The following is a 20,793-nucleotide window of genomic DNA, read 5'->3' on the forward strand; positions in this document are numbered from 1 at the left end:
AGATCAGGTTGGTCAAGCAGGACCTGCCCTTCACAAACCCATGCTGGCTGGGCCTGTTCCCCTGGTTGTCCTGCAAATGCTGCATGATCTCCCTCAGGACAATCTGCTCCATAACCTTCCCTAGCACCGAGGTCAGGCTGACAGGCCTGTAGTTCCCCGGATCCTCCTTATGACCCTTCTTGTAGATGGGAGTCACATTGGCAAGCCTCCAGTCTTCTGAGACCTCTCCATTTGACCAGGAATGCTGATAGATGATGGAAAGCAGCTTGGCTATTACCTCCGCCAGCTCCCCCAGTACACTTGGATGGATCTCGTCCGGCCCCATGGACTTGTGGCAGTCCAGGTGGAGTAGCAGGTCTCAGACCATTTCCTCCTGAATCACAGGGGGTTTATTCTGCTCCCCATCCAAGACTTCCAGGTCAGAGAGTAGAGTACTCTGAGGATAACTGGTCTGACTTTTAAAGACAGACGTAAAAAAGGCATTGAGAACCTCAGCCTTCTCATTGTCCTCAGTGGCCACGTTCCCAGTTGCATCCAGTAAAGAATGGAGATTCTCCTTGGTCCTCCTCTTACTGTTAATATATTTGAAGAAGAGTTTCTTGTTTCCTTTAATCCCAGCAGCCAAGCTTAGTTTGAGCTGGGCCTTTGCCTTTTCTAATTTTCTCCCTGTATGTCCTAACAACCTCTTTGTACTCTTTCCGAGTTGCCTGTCCCTTCTTCCACAGGAGGTAGATTCTCTTTTTCTCCTGGAGCCTCAGGAGAAAAAGAGTTCCTCCACGCCGTTCCTCCACGCCGGCCTCCTTCCCCGCCGGCTCATCTTGTGGCTCATGGGGACAGCCTGTTCCTGCGCCTTCAGGACTTCCTTCTTGAGGAGCGACCAGCTTCCTGGACTTCTTTACCCTCCAGGACCAAATCCCAAGGGACCCTCCCTACCAGTCTCCTGAACAATTCAAAGTCTGCCCTCCTTCTATGCAGTAGAAAATGGATTAACCAAGATGGGCTTTCTGTGTCACGCATTCAGGAGTTTCATCCAAAATGGTACACTTTTCTCCTCTGTAATGACAACAGAATGGACATCCATTTAAACACATACTTGTATCAGGCCATGTACTGACTCTATGCAGAATCCAGCAGGGACTCCCAGGAAAAAGTTTCCGGAGTGGCTTCAAGCTACTTGGGATGAAGTTTGCCTTTTTCCATTCCCAACATCACCTCTGCTTTGAATACCTGGGGATGTTTCTGGTTGCCTGCTGGCAAAAAGGCACTGGAAAGAAATTTGTTAAATTAGCACTTCTCACTGCCAGAAAACTTTTTGACTGCAAGGTGGAAATGTGAGAAACCTCCCACTCTGCACGTGGGGCTAGCGTATTCAGCAGCTATGCTTCACTGGAAAAAATCTGCTGTAATTCTAAACAGAAACCACAGAGGTCTGACAAAGCCCATAGGAGACTCCTGGAACTTTTAACCAAATTGTTATTGTATTTCTAAGCTGTTGGACTTTCACTGTTAGACTGCATTATTCTTCAAGTAAAGGCCCAATCCTGACATCCAATGAAACTTCCTCTGAGTCAGATGGGATGGCCAGAAACGTACAGTGGATATAATAGGATCTCTACAAAAAGGGATATGTAGATATATTTGTGGGACCCCATTTTTCCAAGCAGAATTTCGCACCCACTTTTCAATCAGTATTTTCTTCTGGCAAATTTCTGACAAGTGCAAACTTCACCAAGGAAAAGCAAAACCTCATTTAAAAATTAGGTATTACATTTCCAACTATAAATAACTAGCTTATCTGTATTGTCTTTTTTTATGATAGGAGAGGATGGTTGGTATCTTCCTTTAGATTCTTCCCCTAGGCATCTCAGTCTTCAATACAATTGACATGATCACGCTTACTCCAGGTTGTGGCACCCACCCTGGCTTAAGAAAGGACTGTAGCCCTGGACTTGACACCAGATCTGGTGCAGCAAACACAGTGGCCCATCTTTAGCCTGTTCCGAGCTCTCAGGGAACTTTGAAGCAGGCTGTCTCTCAAGTTCAGAGACATAATCAACAAGAATTATGGTAACCAAAACACTGGCTGGCACACTGAAAAAAAAAACCAACATAGATACGTAATTTCATGAACAAAAACTTCATTGTAGTCATTTAAACAGTGTGCCTGTGAACCATGAGGTTGGAAGCAAACTACTTCAGTCAGTGGAAAGACTTTCATTAAGCTAAATGGCTTTGTATCAAGCTTTCACTGGATGGAGCTCTAAAAAAAATTTCCTCCAGAAGTCCTGGAAACTATTTTAGTCTACTCGAGATGTAAGGAAGGAAACTAGAAAACAATAGTTGGCCACACCAGCAGAAGATGCATAAATACAAGCAATTGAAATACAGTATGAGTTAAAAATATGTTAGTATAAAGCTAAACTATGATCAGTATGCCTAACTGCAGCTTTTAGACTGCTCTCCAGTGGCTATTCAGCTGCACTGATCCATAGCACTCTGGATGGAAGTCCAACATGCTTTGTAGTGTTTAGTAAAGGCTAGGCAGGGTATTAATAAAACAGCAAATCATACTTGGATTTCTAAAAAGATTTAAAGAATAAGGTATAAAACACAAGCCACCCCACTTCTGTTAAAAGCAGTATTTATTTTTTAACCTCTTTTCCCCTAAGAGCACTGAATTAGTTTGCCAAAAAGATGTTGGTTGTATTTGGAATTTAGATATCAGCAGTTATAATTTACTTTTAGTTATTTACTAATTGATGTGTGCTCATATTAATATAACAAAAACATTCAAATCAATGTAAACAATGTGCCTGAGTGATTCATTCTTTCACTCTGCTAGTTTTGAAACCCACTTTAACACTAGCCACATCTTTTTTTCCAGCTAGAATAGCAGTGATTTATATTGCTGCATTAATTATGTGAGCCTTTAAACTGTGGTTTGGAAAACATTACATATCTGAGGTATTTTTGCAAATTAGGGGATTAATAACAAGACCTGTTTTTTTTTTTTTCTAAAGTTTATTTCTTAAGTGGAAACTCTGAAAGAACTCTGAAAGGAGCGTGTGTGAGAGGGAGAGCTGAACCAGGCCTGTGCGTTTGTGTGCATTCCTCCCCTTCATCTTTCCCCTATCTTCTCCATAGCAAGATACCAATCATGTTGCGAGTCTTGTCAACTGTGTAATGGCTTACACCTATTTACTTGCAGGATTGTATCCTGCAACTAAAACCTAGTTCTCAAATACTAAAGCAGAACATGTATGTATCGACAGATGCATTCAGTCACATAAACAAAAATAATACCCCCCCCCCCAGCACTCAGAAGGGGGGGCTGAGACCAGATGATCTTTGAGGTCCTTTTCAATCCAGGCCATTCTATGATTCTATGAATAGTTTTCTGCCTCTTTACCATTCAAATAAAGATTGCCTGCCTTACTGGAAGCCAAAGTACAAACTATGTTTTAGTCAACTAAAAATTACTGAGCTTAACAGGGCAACTGAGTAAAATTTAACAGCCTGTGACTTACAGGTTATGCTATATGATCTAGTTCCTTTCAGCCTAAAATTCTACAAGCCTAAATTGAATGTAAGCCCTGAATATTTTTTTTAAATTAGAACACTGGTGAGACTGGAGGGGACTATCTAACTTCAGCCATGCGTAGGTGTGGATGGACGAATGGCTGTATTTTCGTTGGGTCAAAGACTGCCCTTCTACATTGTATTTGGCTTCACTTTTAAAGTGGCTGAATATCCAGTCCAAATACAAATTGGCCCAGAGTTAATTTCCACTTCCTATCCTTCCTTCTGCTGAAACAAATAAAAACTGGGATTCAGCTTGCAGGATTCCTGGCTTCACGGGCAGGATCTGCAAGGCCATTTGTTAACCGAAGAATGCAATACTTGAGGAGCATGCAAGATGCATCCAAAAAATTATTTGAGATATTAATTTGACTCAATACCTCCAGTCAAGAAAGCTAATAATTATTTTCAAGTAACTGTTGTCGGACAGTTCTGCAATTGTTTAATTGCTCATATGCTGACTCAGGAGAGAGACCTGAGAGACATTTCAGAGATCCCAACAGAGAAGAACATGAGAATAGATCAAAGCAAGTATTGGAATACAGACTGTATTAGTTTCAAGTGCATCTTCCAAGTCCAACTGACACAGCAAAACTCCTGGCAATAATGATACGTGCCTATTAAGTAGTCATCGAAACTCAGGTTCCTACCTTGGTCTGGTCAGCTCTTGAAATCTCATTTCCAATTCCTTTGCCCAAAGACTGTGGAGGACTTACTGTGTGGCAGACATTAAGTGTCTAATTTGGCCAAAAGGCAGAACTCTCCCAATGAAAAGTCTGCTCTAAAGTCAATGAGATACCTCATTCATGAAGCACTTCATTCATGACTGATCCACCTATTTAGTAATAAACAAGTGAAGAAAATGTTTGAAGACTTGTTATCCATTGCTCAAGCTGATACATGTCCTCTACTGAATACTCTGTTTTGAAAACTTCTTAATCATAACTGCTATCATATCACACTGAGGGTGTTTTAAACTACACCTAATGCTTCCCTCAGTGCGGATTTCTTTGTAAAAATCAGTGTCGGGTCATATTTTACATAATCCACCTAGAATTATCAGGAATCCCTTCAGGAGTAAGTCTTGTGATTCCAACAGAATATCTCCCAGTTACTGGGGAGATATTACTATACATTTTTTCCCCAAGTGGAAAGTTGAAAACTTTCAAGACTTGTCAGAAAGATAAGGCAGCTGCAATTTTTAGCATGGAGAGAATGCTAAAGCTTTTAGTGCTCTGCATAATATTATAAGGGAACAGAACAAAAGAGCTGGAAGCTATAGTATAAGCAAGCTACAATTTTGGAAGCTTAGTAATTTCTAGCACTGGAGAATGTGTTTCTACCCTGGCTGCAGCATACCAATCAGTGAATTATCTGCATGCAGAGTTGAATTCAGGCCAGTCTTATCTTCTTTACAGCTATCACTGAGTAGCAGCAAGTAGGTAATATCCTTCCATTTCCCGATTTTCATCTCCAGACTGTATTCCCTCCCTCCTTGCACTGCTATCTCCTTCCACGCAAACAACCAGCACTCCCCTGTGCCTGCACTCTTCCTCCCATGTCATGAATGAGGCACCTACCTTGTCCTGCAGCCTGCTGATTTGGGATGTCAATATTTGAAGTTCCCTGGTAAGAAACCACAAATCCCTGTTCTCCATGGGAAAATCCAGCTTGCGGTACTGCATGGAATGGACATTTATTGTTCATTAAATCCATCTTCCACCCTCAGTGCAGATCAGTTATTCCAGCCATGACTGCCTTGCCTGTTAATAGACAGAGGATCTGTGGTTGTTTCTGTGCTATGGTCTCTCCGCTGCTCTATCACTGGTGAAAGAGAAGTTTGTCCTAACATCTAACCTTAATGCTCTTTGTGCTGTTTAAATGCTTCCCATGCTAATCTGCGAAAATGGAGGGAAGATATTATTTCCTTCTTCATTGCAACAGCCTGTTATGTCTTCAGTCTTTTATCACATTTTCCCTATTTTAGGCTGAACAAATTCAATTCTTTCAAACATTTCTTAGAGATTTTGTTTTCTAGACCTGACTATCTTCAGTGAAGATAATTCAGGAAACCACAACTCATGCAAACCACACTGTAGTAACATTTCCAAAACCAAGTTCTCATCAGTCTTTCCTAATGCCAAGCAGAGCAAAGGATCACGCTGTGTATATTTCAAATTGTACCTGTATTTCTGGAACACAGCAGCATGTCTTCCTGCCTTACAACACCATGACACATTGTTTCTCATACAGTATATTGTCAGCATGTTCTCCCCAGCCCTTTCTACAGAAGCGTCCCTTGCAAATCACTTGTTGCCCTGCATTTTTGTCTGATGAATTCTGCCTGAATATCACATCTTGCATTTACTAAATATGATCCTATTTTTTTTATCCAGACCATCACTGCAATTTGTTGAAGTTGCTTTGAATTTTTAACTTCCCCAGTAATGAACATCCTCTACTCCACACTTCACTTTCATTTGAACACATACTTTTTAGGGTTGCAAATTTGTTACGCATATGTAACACAACGGAAAGCACAGCAATGACAGCAAGGTAGCAAGGTCCTAGGCCACAGCAAGTGAGAATTTACTCAAAGCTGGCGACACAGAAATAAAAGAAAGAAGCTGCTTGCCTTCAGAAGGCCTCAGATGTACAGGGATCTCCAACAAAATACCCTTACCTTCCCTGGCAACCCTTAACTGAGGTCTGGGAAGGGGTGGATCTTGGCTCCAACTATTCCAGTCACTCAGACACATTGTTTGCACCTGAGCTCCCCTGGGTTGGCCCTGCCTTCCCACCAGGTGCTCAATCACTGGTTCAGGCCGTGACTTACCATTTCCACTACAGATTGTATTGAATATTTTTGGTTCTAGGGCTGATCCCTATCAAAATCCAGTCAGTACAGTTTTCTAGTTTTGATGGTCAGCCACTGAAAACTGCTGTTCAAGTGTAGATTTCTACTAGGGAACTTCCGGTGCTATGCTGCTAATCTTTGCAAATCATTTTGACTATTGTGTAAGATGACAATAACTTCACTTTTACTCCAAAAGCAATACTTGACTCTAATTTCAAAAAAGTGCCAAGAAATCCATCTTTAAATCTAACTGGTAATACATTAAATATATAAATGAATACAGCTTCAACTTCAGTATCTGTTTGGTCAAACTGTTGTGAAGTCTCATAGGATCCCTGAGGTTTGTGGGTACTGATCTACAAGAGTTGGTGTATCTGTAATTTGCAATATCAGTAAACAATGTGCGACTAATGATTTCATTTTTAAGAGAGCTCGGAGGATAAACTGGAGACCTGACTTTCAAGATTACAACTAACTGAGACTGAAAAAGAAGTGAATATAAAATATCTAAATTCTGTTAAAAATCAAAGCTCTGTGTAGTTAGCCATGAATAGACTAGGAACCATAATGTTTGGAAGAAATATGTAGCAGCTTCTATGTGTGTTATGAGATAGCTCTTGATATATGTGCAGGAACATATTTTTTTCTTAATTTAAAAAACACACATTGTTCAGCATAATCCTTTCTATTTGCCCTTGGGAATAGTACTGAGATAAACTATTCTGCTTAAATCAGAATTTCATTGCAAAACAATGTGTCAAACTCAAAACCTCAGAGAGTAGATTTTTTTCCTCCCTCAAAATATGCCTTGCCTTTTAAGAACCACTTTGCAGGAATATCAACCCTTACAGTATTCCACTTTTTATCCACATGCAGTTTGAAAAACATTAAAGTGAGTGGTGTAGCAAATTGAAATAATGATATTGCAGATGCAAGCATTAAATGTGGATTTCCTTTTTATGGAGTCGAAGAAGCAAGCTGCACTGAAAAAATGGGAAAAAAAAAAAGAAAAGAAGGTTAAGTGGGAAGTATTGAAATGCTGTGGGTATCGGTGTAACACAAGACCTTAACCTAGACAGAGAGATTTTGTATAAGCATCTTCTGAACAGTGTAAGTGAATTAGTAGCATATGATCAATTTTCTAGACTAAAATAGCTCCTAGTGAGGCCAACAGCTGTAAGGCTGGTGGTCTTAGAATCCAAAAATGACTTTTGGAAATGGAAATAACTTAGAGACCTTAAAAAAGTACTCTGCACTTAATTAAAACATTAATAGATTTAAATCCAAATAAATGCTTAAGGAAAGAGAGACAAAAAGAAGTACCAGACCTATTTTCTTTTTAGAAAGCAGTCTTTCCTACGTACTAAGATATTTTTACATTGTATTTTATCTGAAAGTCTTACTACGGAGCGTATAATCTCAGGTGATTCATAGCAAAGATCTAAATCATTTCATAAAGGATACAGGTTGGTTTCTGTTCCACTAATTCTCTTCCTAACAGTTCTCAGCGTGGTTAGAATTGTGGTAGGAGATGGACATACAACACACAATCTCTTCGGGAATCCCAACACCAATGAATGAATGTGGAAATGCTGGATCTGCTTCTTTGAAGGGGCAGAGAGGTTAGGTTTTAAAAAGCAGCTGGATTGTCTATACTAGTTGAAGGCTTCCAGAGGAAGAAGATAGACCTTTGAGGACTCCTGTTGTTTATTGTACAAAACTACTACCATGAGTCATTGCTGATAGAACTTCTCAATTCAGGTCTATTTTACCTGCCATACAAATTTCATATTTATTTATTTTTGTACTTTAAGTGCAAATGGAAATGTTATGCACTAGATCTTATTATTTCAAGATTGATGCTAGAGCAACATTAAAGATGAAACTGAAATTGCAGTATAGACAGAACTGTTCCCATGGTGGGGAAAAATATTTTCTTATACTTTGGCATGACACTTGCGTCCCTCCCTATACAGAGGTGCTGAGTTGGTGGGAGATGTTGTTCACAGGTGTTAAAAGTTCTTGTCTTCTTCCAAGGGGACACATCCTTTCGTTGTTTAGGTTCAAGGGATGCCACAACACATGATAATGTGTACAGATATCTCTGCATGGGGATGGGTGTTGTGGAAATTCAGCTAGCACGAAAGAGAGGAGGTGTGTTGGCAGAACTGTGGGAGCGTTCTGCTCTCTCTCAGCAGTGTAAATTACCGTTTTATAGTTTGTTTCAGTTCTTGTTGTCTGTGGCACTAGTAGTATCAGTATGTCTCCCCTGTACTATTGAGTAACCTAAAAAAAAAAAAAAAATTAAGCTAAAACCAGAGCCATTGAAACCTCTGCTAATGTGGAGTTTTTTAAGATGATATTTAAAGTGGAATTTTTTAAAATTATTTTCTTTTCAGGTTTTGTTTGCTACTGTAATAATTTGCTCTTACTTCCTATGTCTGACCTGGGAAGAAACAGAGCTAAGACACAGTCAGTGATGCCATACTTCACATCATAGGGTAGTGGCTAAATTCCAGCTTGCAGAATAACGGCAGAATGGATTCAATTGCTACGTGATCCCACCAGAGCTCATAGATACCTAACCATGGACACCACAAACATAGAGGTGTTCCAAACTAATGGCACAGTGGAAAACCTTGGTGCTAGGTGTCTTCTTGGCCAAGCAAAGAATGAGCTAGAGACACTGGCATTACAGATCACTCATCCTCACTTTCCCATTCTACCACAGAAATAACTCTCCTTCCATTATTTCTTTCCTACCTTCCTTTTGTTACTCCATTTCAATTGCAATTGAGCTTCCAAAAGTACATCCAAGTTTTAAAACCAATCCTAAGATATTTATGTCAAACACTCCCGTTTCTCTTTGCCCACAAATTTCTCTCTGTAAATACAGGTGTTGTCATGTTTTTTTTTTCTGTCTCCAACCATTCCGATTTCTTGAAAAATAAAAGTAGCTTTGCTAGAGTGAATGGTAGTTTCCCAGTCACCTATGGGAGTGGTGAGTATTGAAGTTGGATCAGCAAAACCCTGACAAATGAGAATTTCCCTTATCTCGCAAACAAGACATGGTTCCAAAAGCAATATATGGACAATGCAATACTTCTGAAAGTGGGCTCACTCTGGTATGTGATATAAAGGACAATATCTTAAAAAGTAGCAAAACACAGATAAGATTAATTTGCTCATTTCCTGGGAATTGCACTTTCACTGAAAAATAATCGGGTTGTTTTGAATGCTTGGAGATAAAGTCAACACTCCCACCTGCTGGCCTCTTCTAAGAAAGTTTTCTGTTTTTTTTTTTTTGTTTTGTTTTGTTTTTTGGTGTGTGTGTGTGTGTTCTTCTTTTTCTTTCATGTAATTTTTCCCCTTTTCATTTCGTTTTCCCTTTCCCCCTCCCTTTTTTGTTTCTCTTTTCCTTTTTTTCTTTCTCTTTTCAAATTAAAATTCCTATTTTCCATCAAAAGTTCTACAGATTTATACAAGTAAAAAGAACTGCCTTGGCAAAAATATAGTTTTGGAAAATGCACATCCTCAGAATGTTTGTTCTTTTCTGACACCTGTGAAATAGCTTACAGGTGATTCCCCATTGTGAGTAGAGCAGTTTTCACCCAATCATTGCATTGTGATAAAACAAGAAACAACAAAGAACTAAAAATATTTTCAGAATAAGATAAATCATCCTTTGGCTCATTTTTTTTCAAAATCATTCTACTAATGTGAAAATTCCACTTGTCATTCTCTGTGAGTAAAGAAAACAATATAATTTGGGAAATATATTTATTTTCCATTTAGTGACAGTCAGGATCTCCCATTCTTCCTCATGCATGGTTCCACTGTGTCTCTAATTTATTCTTAAGGAACACTGGCAAATTTGAGTAACACTCCCTGCCTGAAGAAGGCTGGCAGAACACAGACTCCATCCAATCTTAGTTATTTATTTGACCCCTTAGTTAACCCCAGTGACTTTGTTTTCCCTTGCAAATAGACAAATCTCATGCAAATATGGGCTATAAAGAATGTAAGGCCCCACAGGAATTAATTGTTTCCATTACCTCAGAGTCATCTGTTATGAATACATGCACATTCATGATGTAGCAAGTTGTCCAAGCTGCAGACAATGAGTAATTCTTATTAAGAAGCTCAGCTCAGCAGAAATCCATTTTGCCAACTAATATATGCAGGATATCTCCCACACACCTCCTTGTGTACTGCTCTTAATGTTTTGCTTGTAGTAATTCTTCTGTGTTTGGCTTTTCTTCACGTTTGGTCTGAAAGCCAGTAAAAATACTGAGATATTCTTTACATAAGGGAAACAGTATTTTACCTCAAAGCACTTTAACTATTTTCACTCTTTTATTTCCCTGTTTCTGTACTACTTACAAAATTATAGATTATTTTTAGAAATGTGTGATGAGAAACAGAAACAAGATTTTAGAAAAACCTTCTAATCATTTATTTATAATTTAGCAGTAACTACTATAAATGGCTGCCTATTATTATTCGTGTTACATTAGTGCCTACGGGTTCCAACCAGGAAGCACAAGAGGATGAAATGACTTGTCCAGATTTGCACTGCAGCCACAGCCAAACCAGAGGCAGAATGCACAGTCCCGTCTCAGTCTTGTGGCCTAACCCTTAGGCTGTACTGCTCCCCTCCCAGCCAAGAAGCACATTGCCATACATTCACCATAGGCTGATCTAGTGAAACCAGCCATGCTTTGGTTGACGAACACATTCAGAGCTGAGTGCTGATGCCTAATAAACTGTTTCATTTTGAATACTTAACTGCTGGTAGAAGGTGGCTTAATCACCTAAGAGCCAGATTTCCAGTGTCGTTTACATGCACAAAAGACCACTGACTGGGATTTTCAGAAGTACCTCCTTGCTTCACTCCTCTGGGATAGTTATTCTGCAGGTTTGGGAGATGGTACCTTTTACAGTCTGTCCCTAATGCAGGGACTGGAGTTTTTATAGGGAAGAGAGGCAAAAATGAGACTCCATATCACAAGTATGGTTCACATCTGGTGCCAGGGAATGTTGGGGCCGCTGTGCTTCTGCATACCTCCCCATCTCCTTCACCTCACGGCTACCTTCAGTGCTAGCTTGAACTCTGCTAGAATTGCAAAGATCTCTATTTTGACAAGGTTACTTCATCTGCATTTTGCTGTTTGTGTGCTATTCCAACGTCCTTTGAAATGACATGATGCCAATTTTCTACCATTCTATTTCCTGTTGAACTGACTTGGGTGGATCAGGCAGACTGCTCTGCTCCCGTCTCCACCAAAAGTCCTAGTTTGTCTTATATAGGCCTGAACAAATTGTACATGTGGAATGCGATGCCCTTGTTTCACACCGGCAGCCATGGGAATGGAAAACAAGCACATGCAGCAAGAAGTGCTCAGGAGTTCATAGGCTCCAGTGCTTTTTCTCTAAATGCAAAGTGCATTTGGTGACAGTGCTTGTGTCACACTCAGATGGACTTACTCTCTAGTTCTCACTTCTACACGAGAAGAAACATCAGCCCAGCACTGCGTATGTTGTGAAATTATAGCTTCTTCCTATTGAAATGTTAGTTTAGTTTTGATACAAGAATGACAAGAATTGTTCTTTAACATATCTGCTGCTTTTAATAACCATTTGGATGCCAATCAAATTGTCCAGTTTTAACTCCAAAAAAACCAACTTGATGAACCTTAAAATACCAGTGAAATAAAAGTGTTCAAGCTTGTCAACAAACAAGGCGTTCCTTACCTCTCTCGGTGTCTATAACTTCGTTGGTACACATGCAGTGGGCATTACTCTGCATCCCCACCTAGGGCTGTGGGTTCAGTCCGATGAGCACATCCAAGAGCGAGGGAGGTTGTAGAAATAACATATGGTTTGTAAAGCGTTCGAGCATGAAAAGTATCTTAAAGGCAAAATATTTTACTTTATTGGATAGTCCTCCATCTGTATTAATAAAGTACTAGTTAGAAGTGTTTATATGTATAAGATTTATCATGGTAAGACTGATTTCAAACTTAGGCTTATTGTGCAAGTAAATGAAGAGAAATCAGTCATGCTGTCAATCCAAATTCATTTCCTAGAATTTTATTTGAACCTGACAGCCCCCTACAAACATACATTTCTTAGCCAGATATTTCCTTCATACCAATTTGAGTCTCAACATCCTCACTTAGTTTTTTGGCATTGTGAAAAAACTCCAATATTTCTGGACCCTGTCCTGTGGTAATTCAATTGAAAAGGAACCCGTGGCATTTTTTGAAAGAAAGATGCTTGCTCGGCAATGGTCTCTCATTCAAGGAAACATGATAAAAGTCCTTAGCATGAACTACTGCTGTACAGTTGGCCTCCCTACTCTTCTGCTGTACAACAAGCTTTTAGTTCAGGACTTTGAAAAGGAAATATATTTTGAGATGTGTATATTGCACCGCAAACCTTTCTTTGTGAAACCACAAGGTTTTTTTGCATTTAACTGCCAAAACCCAGAAAAAAAGTTCCGTGGTTCAAGGAAATCCAGTCTTTACAGTACAAGCATGCACAGTTATGGGTCACAAACAACTTTAGCTTACTCTTTCATTGATTTTTTTAAATAACTGATGCCCTACCATACTTGTGGTTCTAGATGAAATACAGCCATTTTTAAAGACAAAGTTTTTTTTTCCATATCCTTCTCGGTTTCAGAGAATCTAAATTACTGTGTTTGTGTTTACACATTTTGGGCATACCTACTGGGATGGCAAGTCTGTTGTCATCGAAATGCTAAAACAATTTGGGGAAAAAAAACCCAAACATTTGTAAATATTCATTTTTAAAAATCTGTTCAGTTCTAAAAAGAGCTGTTCTGGTCGCACTTGTTCTTTTGGAGGTGTTACAGAGAAAAGACTAAATACAGTGAAATTAATAGTTGAAATTGACACATATGAAATTCATTAGTCTTAAATCTGACAAGGATGTCCATCCAGAAACAAACATGGTAGGTATTATTTCTAGACAGGATATGTTGAGTTTTATGCATGTGGGCATCTGTGGGGGCTCATTTGTCAAATTGGCTAAGGTGTAAAAGGCTTTAATGACCTCCTAAATCTCCTTCTCTGATTGTCATGGTGGAATGTCTTCCAAGGTCAGTCTCCCAGACAAGCAGGTTCACTCGTATTGTAAACAACCATATATCAGACTGAATGATAATTGCCAGCAGACTCTGAAGCAGAGCTATATTTATCACAACACTTTCTTGCTGGGTAATACAGGTCAGATGTTCTTGCTCATGGACATATTCAACTTGAGTTTTCCTGAGTCTCTGCATCTTTCACAGTGGTCTTGTTTTCCCATTGTATTTGCTGTCTGGACAGGATGTTCTACCAGAGGAAGTGTTCCTTGTGGAAAGACGTCAATTAGTTATCCAACCAACCCTCAACATTGCTAACTACCTGGCAGGCACAAGGTTGATTTATGTATTTAGATATGAGCTTATATTGCTTTTATTGCTTTGCCTCACAAAGAAAGCAGTAAGGCTTAAAAGTTGCTGACTAAAGCAGGCAATAATGCAAATTTCCTTTGCACAATGAATCATCAGGTATTTATTTTATATATAATTTTGAATGTAAGAAACATTTAAAAGGGCATGGCTGGTCAGCAAGGTTAATTAATTGCTATGTTGGCAGACAGCTTTGTTTGAGAAGGCTGGGATGCTGTAATCATCTGAGACTTCCAAGGTTTTGATGAGGAAACAGGTCATCAAAAAAACCACAGGATTTTTAATAAAGCAACTGATAAATAAGAGGGATGGGGAGATGGCGCAGAATATTCTTAGAAATCTAGTGCAATTACCAGTAATCAGAAATATGATATATTAAAACACATAGATGTTTTGGGTTAGTTTCCTCAGAATAATCTATTTTAATGTGTATGAAAGCAAACGTTAGAATACCACAGGCAGCTTTTAAAAGACCTCTTGGTCCCTGGGCAGAGTTCTGGCAAGCAAGGGGAAGCTCTGCTTGATCACACAGCATGTGTTATGAACTGCATTTGATTTTATAGCTTTCCAAAAAGCTGTCCAAGAAGGAGTTTTTTTTCCTCCTTTTGCAAAGGGGTCTCAGCCATCTTAGTGTATGTTTTTCCTCACCCAGTTGACCCAGGCCAGGGAGATATTTGCCAAGAGGGTAAGCAGCTCCCAGAGGCAGTGACTAAAGTGCAGAGCTGGCTGGTCCAATTTGGAAGAGTCAGGCTTTTGCTCACCTCTTTCATCTGGGATCCTCTTTTTTTTTTTTTATTTCCTGTTTAAAATTCTCTTCCACTTTTGTTTTTTTGTTATTGCAGCAACTGGATTTGCCCCTCTACTATGGTACTGGCAATGTAAAAAAACTTCTTCTAGGTAGGCAACCTTATTGACACTTCTCAAGAATTTGAGAAAATAAGCAAGTGAAAACATGATATGCAGGCAAAGCTATCTAAAACCCCGCACCTACTCCAACTGCTCTAAGATACCAGATCCTTTCTGAGATAACCAAGATCCATAAAACCAAAGCAGGATCTTCCACCCGAGTAAGTCTCTGTGGAGGGGTGTTACCAGATGCTCCCTACAAAATTCACCCATGCTGACCATGAAGAAAGAGAGATTTTACTTGTTATGGAAAACTTGGTACCAGCTTAAACAGAAACTGCTGAAATGCTGGGTGACTTTGATGGCGGCATTTGCTCATGGTTACCTGTATGAAATCTTTCTTTACCACATCCCAAGAACACCAGTGGATTCTTACTCTCCTTGCTCTGAGAAGACAGGGAGGTTCCCATTTTACAGGCAAGACACTGGGGTGTAGTGTACAATCACATGCGTATGTGTTCCCTAGTCCCAGTGTTTGCCCAGAAGGGAACACAGGCTTCTTGGTGCTCATGATGTTGCATGTAGACCAGATCTTCCTCTTGTCCGTAACGTAAGTGTGGTAACGCAACCTCAAGCACCATTCATGGTATGTGTGGAAAAACCAGGCCCACACTACCACAAATAAAAATGGTTTTGCTTTCAGAAGAAGTGTCAAATGGAAATATTTTAGAGGATAATTCTTTGGTACGGCTTCCATTACTCAGGTTTTGTTTGTTATTTTAAAGCAGAGTATATTTGAGAGTTTATGCAAATAACTTGATGTAGATGGTAATTAGGAAAATAAAACACAATTTTTTGTTGCTTGGCTTTACATCTCATGTTTCAGTTGAAATTTTACCAGCATGTCAGCTTGTTACAGAACCCCAAATGAAACAAAACTACTGAGAATTTTATGATAAACTGTGAATGCTACCCTTACTATAGGCAGTGAAGAGTGTGCAGTTTTGTACAGGCTCTGAAGACACGTCAATTCCTGCAACACAGTGTGCCTACTAGGTATATAAAATACTTCAATGCTGATCTTCTGAGGCAACTTCTGAAAAAGTGCTGGTGTTTACATGGTTCTGTTATGATTTTGATGTTACACTGGCTTAAAAATTGGAACCAAAGGGAACTTCTTCCCACACAACTACACTTGAAAAAAAAGTACCAGAAAGGGTGGAACATAGCTGTTGTTCTTTGCCACAAAATGTCAGCTTCATCAGCACACACTGTCAAATCACTTTATTATAGTCCTGTGGTGTGGGAGTGTTGTTTGTCATTTTGTCATTGTTTCATTGCAAAGCATTTTCCCTCAAGCCCTATTTTCACCATCTGTGGTTTCTGCAAATTCTGGACTATTCAACGCAGGATTTTGTATTTGTACCAAGATTGAAATGAAAGTGAGTAATACTATTTGTTTTGCATTGTTGCATCCCAAACACTTTCAGATGTCTCATGTAATGATAGGAACTTCTTAAAGGCAATACAGGGTGCTTCCCAAAGATTTATAATGTTTTCAATGCTTTAAAAATTATTTATCTCAATGTTTTCAGTTTTTAATTTCTTGTTAAAGTATGTTTGGCTTACGACTTTGAGAATAGTGACTTTTGGGTAACTAGCCAGACAACATAATAAGCATCAGTTTTAGGAGGTCAAGTCACTTGGAGGACACACAAATTCAGTACTTATTGCCCTCTACAGTACACTTACAGTGCACAATCTAAATAAAATACCTATGTAAATCTGGATTGTTTCCTTAGACTCTTAACAGATTTAAATATATCATATTTATATGATATGATCTAAGTACAAAGACCTATACCTCACAATAAGATAGAATCTCATTGTCAGAATGGGAGGAATCCTCTTGCTGTTAAAATAAATTTAAAAAATTCCCGCTGGTGTTGGTGGTGCAAATTTATATCACCAAGCACTCTTTAGAGTCACCTGAAACAGCTCACTTGCGCTACTGGGAATGACACCATTTATGGGAATAGTCCAAAGACTCCTACGCAAAATGTCATGGCTTAGGAATGAAAGTTCAATAAATTGAGCTCAACTAGGGAGCTGAGTCCAGGAATTTGGGCGCCCAATAAAGCCAGTCCTGGATTTAAAAAAATATGAAAAATAATTTAAATCAATGGATCCTGCTTCAGCTAGGTGTGCAGACTGTATAAATCTGCGGGCTGTGTCTTCTGGATATGTGTATTTTTTGCCTCTTACAGCACAGGCACAGGAAGCCAAATACAGAACACTAGCCTTCTGCTTCTGGATCTATCAGTCTAGTCTTATGCACTAGTATTGCATCTTGATATCAAATTCTGCACATTTTTTAAAAACACGCAGGAAGAAGACAATTTCCTAATGGCTTATTTTGAAAAGAAAGAAAACAGATCTGTCACCCACTTCCTGACAAGCTGAAGTTTTGTTCAGAAACTATTTATTGAATCGACAATGCTCTACAACTATAATTTCTCACAGCAAAAAATATAGCACACACAGACTCTTCTCTGTCTGCACTTCTCAAACAAAACCACAGGCACATAAATCCTGCTTCCTGGAGGCTGGATAACAGCTACTGGACTCTAGACTCCTTTGAAAGCCTGGCATAACACAGGCAGCACATGCATGCTCATATAGGCATGCACACACGGGAAACATGAAAGCACCTCAACTTCCATTGATTGTTTCCACTTCCTTTTTTGCCTTTCTGTCTGGTTGCATTCTCTACACTTGCTTTTTACCTGCTCTATACTCTAGTAGAAAGGGTAGACAAAGCACACAGTACAATGGCAGGTGATGGGGAGAGCAGTGAAGAGTAACAAAGTTACATTTCAGTATCCAGGACACATCTTCTTAGGTAGCTTCCCCAAAATAGCACAGTGGGCTATGAATGTTACAAGATAATGGAAAAAAATTACACAGCAACTTGTAATGCCAGCAAAACTGAAAGCATGTCATCAGTGTATACTTAATAGCTATTTATAAAATCCGGGAATTTCCACTTTCCTTATTTCATAACATATTTGTCTTTCTGAGTACCTCATGACTGAATGTTAAGCACCACAACTTGCTGAAGGGTAAAGCCCAGTCCCAGCCTGTCACTGCTTGCAGGCGACTGCAAACTTGGTGCATGGCATGGCACCACGGGGAGCGTACCTGAGGTGCTCTGACACAGGCTGTGATCCCCTCATCCACAGATGTATAGGTCCTTTTCAACTCCCCTTCCAGTTCCAGCCTGCTGGTAGATGAAGCAAAAATTACTCAGATGAACGGTCAATTGAAATTTCCCCCAGTTGTTGGTCAGTATATTTAAAGAATTACTACAGTAATTATATTTTATGAGTATGAGTCATTTTTCTGTTTTTAAAAAAGTACTTCACTTTACCCATCTCTTTTAGTACATTTCCATTTGGTGTGGTTTGGCTGCATGGAGAAATGCGGCAGCTGGTTACTTGAAAATATTTCACAAAGCGCCAGATTCCTCAGCTCTGGCATACCTGTGGACCACATATATGGACATAATTGCAAACATCTGTCCACCCACCCATGTAACAGCTAAGAAGAGTCATTTAAGAAAAAAGGAGGCTCAAATAGTCAGCTTTGAGGGTGAGGAACTGCAGAACTGCCTGTTTGTGCGTTTGTTTATTCATAATATATTACCAGCTAATGGCCTTCAGAGACAAAGTCCTCTGTCATTTTCACAGGAGGTCCATGGCAATGCAATATATTGTAGTACCACAATATGTATTCACTAAACCAAACAGTGACAGTTTACAACAAAAGCATAAACAAAAGCCTTATTATCAGCTAAGGACTTTCTATGGCATGTACGAAACTAAGAAGAGATTAAAAAAAAAAAAAAAAACACCTTGGGTTTGCATTGAAAACTGTGTGTCTTGAAGGTGTGTCCAGAATCATAGTATCCATAACCCTGAGCACAAAACTATGGATATTAGGAAGAATTTCCTGTCAGAAGGACTGGTGGGGCATTGCAACAGGCTGCCCAGGAGGTGGTGGAGTCACCGTCCTTGGAGGTGTTCAAGGAATGTGTGGATGTGGCACATGAGAGTCATGGTTAGTGGGCATGGTGGAGATGGGCTGATGGTTGTACCTGATGATCTCAGAGGTCTTTTCCAACCTTAATGATTCTATGGTTTTATGTACCATGGAGCTACCTGCATGAAGAAAAAAATGCAGCAAAAACTTTCTGAAATGATTCAATTACTTCTAGCAGTCAAAACTGAGACTCCAGGCTCCAAACTGCCCAGTCCATGTGCAGAGGATGGTGTACCACTGATGAGTCCTGGCCAGTCCTGGACTGATTTGAACTTTTATCCAAGATCGTGCTGACCTAGGCATCTTGAAATCAGAGGGTGCCATCATATTCAGCCATGGCAAGAGTCAGCCCAGTGTATTTTCTACCCTCCGAAACTGGTTATATTTATTAGCCTTATTAACATTTCCTTTAGGAAACAAGTTTTTCACATTAGCTTGAATGATGTAAAGGTCTGGGCTAAAATCCCTTGAGCTTTAGGATGCTCAGAATCTAGATTCATAGTAACATTTGATATATATTCTCAACTGTCAAAATGAAATCACCTCTTTCCTCCAACCCACATTCTCCCCTCTGCCAGCTATTCACACAGGGCAATGGTGGATTGCTGAGCTATAAGAGGCCTTCAGATCTGGTAGACAACTGGAAGAGTCAGTCCCATCACTCCTTGAGCCACCTGAATGGGATACTTTAAAGTGAGAGGATTCTGAAGAGATGGTATGCTCAAACATGAGCAGGGAGGAGATAGTGTTGCCTCCTCCAGTCTCTCAGCTCCTGGGTCTGTAAACGAGATGTGGAATGGGTAACTTGCTTAGTACAGCCTCAAGGCTGCTCTAAACCTCATCTGGATTGTGTTAGTGTATAAGGTGAGCCTGAGGCACTGTCATTGGAGCAAAAGTCCTCCTTGCTCAGTTAATTTTATATATACTGCATATAAATTCTGTACAAATTAAGAAGATGTTGCTCACATTTATTTCTTTTGGTGGAAGACTTTTCCCTTTACAGAGTGCTGTCCTGTGGATCTGACAGACAAGAGCTCACAGACAATTCACAGAGCTTCTGAGACAATTTAAGACCCCACAAAGTCCAACTGTCCCAGAACTTCTGCCCCTGCCAAGGAGACAGTGGGGTGGAACACTCTAGCCACATCGTAGCAAGGGTATTCCAGCCCCTTCATAGTGTGACTTCATCCATATGCAACTATTTTAAAGTTAGAACTGAGCGCTCAGTTTACTACATATGCAACTAATCCACAATGAATGACTAAATACTTTTTTTTCCTGCCCATTTATTTTCTTGTTGTTAGACTGCAGGTTCTCCCAAAAGGAAAGGGACATCTGTCTGAAGAAATTTAGCCTGGCAGAAAAGAGGTTGAGCACATGGCTTTCCCTGCTATGTCTCAAGGCTCTGTGAAAAACAGTACAGGTGAAAAAAGATCTGTAAGTACAGTGTTTCAAGAAGAACATACTTTCGCAGTTTGAACAAAAGAAAAATTGAGGATGTGGTACAGTGTTTGCTTGGGCTGATAATTTCTGACTGGTGAAGATCTGAACAGTTTGAATGGACTTCATTTGTTGTTCAGATGTACATCACAGTGATTTACAACTGATATTATACTGTGATACTATTACTCACTGTATTGCTCCACAGGCGCATAATATATAAAATCTGCACCACGTTAAAAGGCAAGTTGAAAATCAGCTCCGAGCATTTATTTTGTGGCACAACTTCCAGCTTTTTTCCCAATGCCAAAATGCTGTCTCCCATCATAAATGCTACGCATAAATACTGTATAATGGGAACAAGGTGTCAACTGGAGGCTTGCAGGCTCTACTTAGCTCTCGATATTTTTTTCCTATTTCTTGACATATAGCCCTGTAGTTGTGCTATCTTTAGTCCGACTGAAATGTTATTTTCCAAACAGATGCAGTG

General features: G+C 39.6%; 1 long non-coding RNA gene across 7 annotated transcripts in view; it reads right to left on the minus strand.

Moving 5' to 3' along the window:
• Nucleotides 7,496–20,793, minus strand: part of LOC110394527 — a 78,881-nt gene continuing 65,583 nt past the window's right edge. For 4 of the 7 annotated variants that reach the window (XR_002435691.1, XR_002435690.1, XR_002435687.1 and 1 more), the window contains 4 exons: nucleotides 17,964–18,045; nucleotides 12,191–12,347; nucleotides 10,492–10,707; nucleotides 7,496–8,722 (listed from right to left, as the gene is read on the minus strand). This is a non-coding gene — a long non-coding RNA (uncharacterized LOC110394527). The remainder of the gene's footprint in view (nucleotides 8,723–10,491; nucleotides 10,708–12,190; nucleotides 12,348–17,963; nucleotides 18,046–20,793) is intronic. The other 3 variants (XR_002435693.1, XR_002435692.1, XR_002435689.1) reach the window with 3 other exon arrangements.

The sequence above is a fragment of the Numida meleagris genome, chromosome 2, assembly GCF_002078875.1.
Source record: "Numida meleagris isolate 19003 breed g44 Domestic line chromosome 2, NumMel1.0, whole genome shotgun sequence".
In the NCBI taxonomy this organism is placed as follows: Eukaryota; Metazoa; Chordata; class Aves; order Galliformes; family Numididae; genus Numida; species Numida meleagris.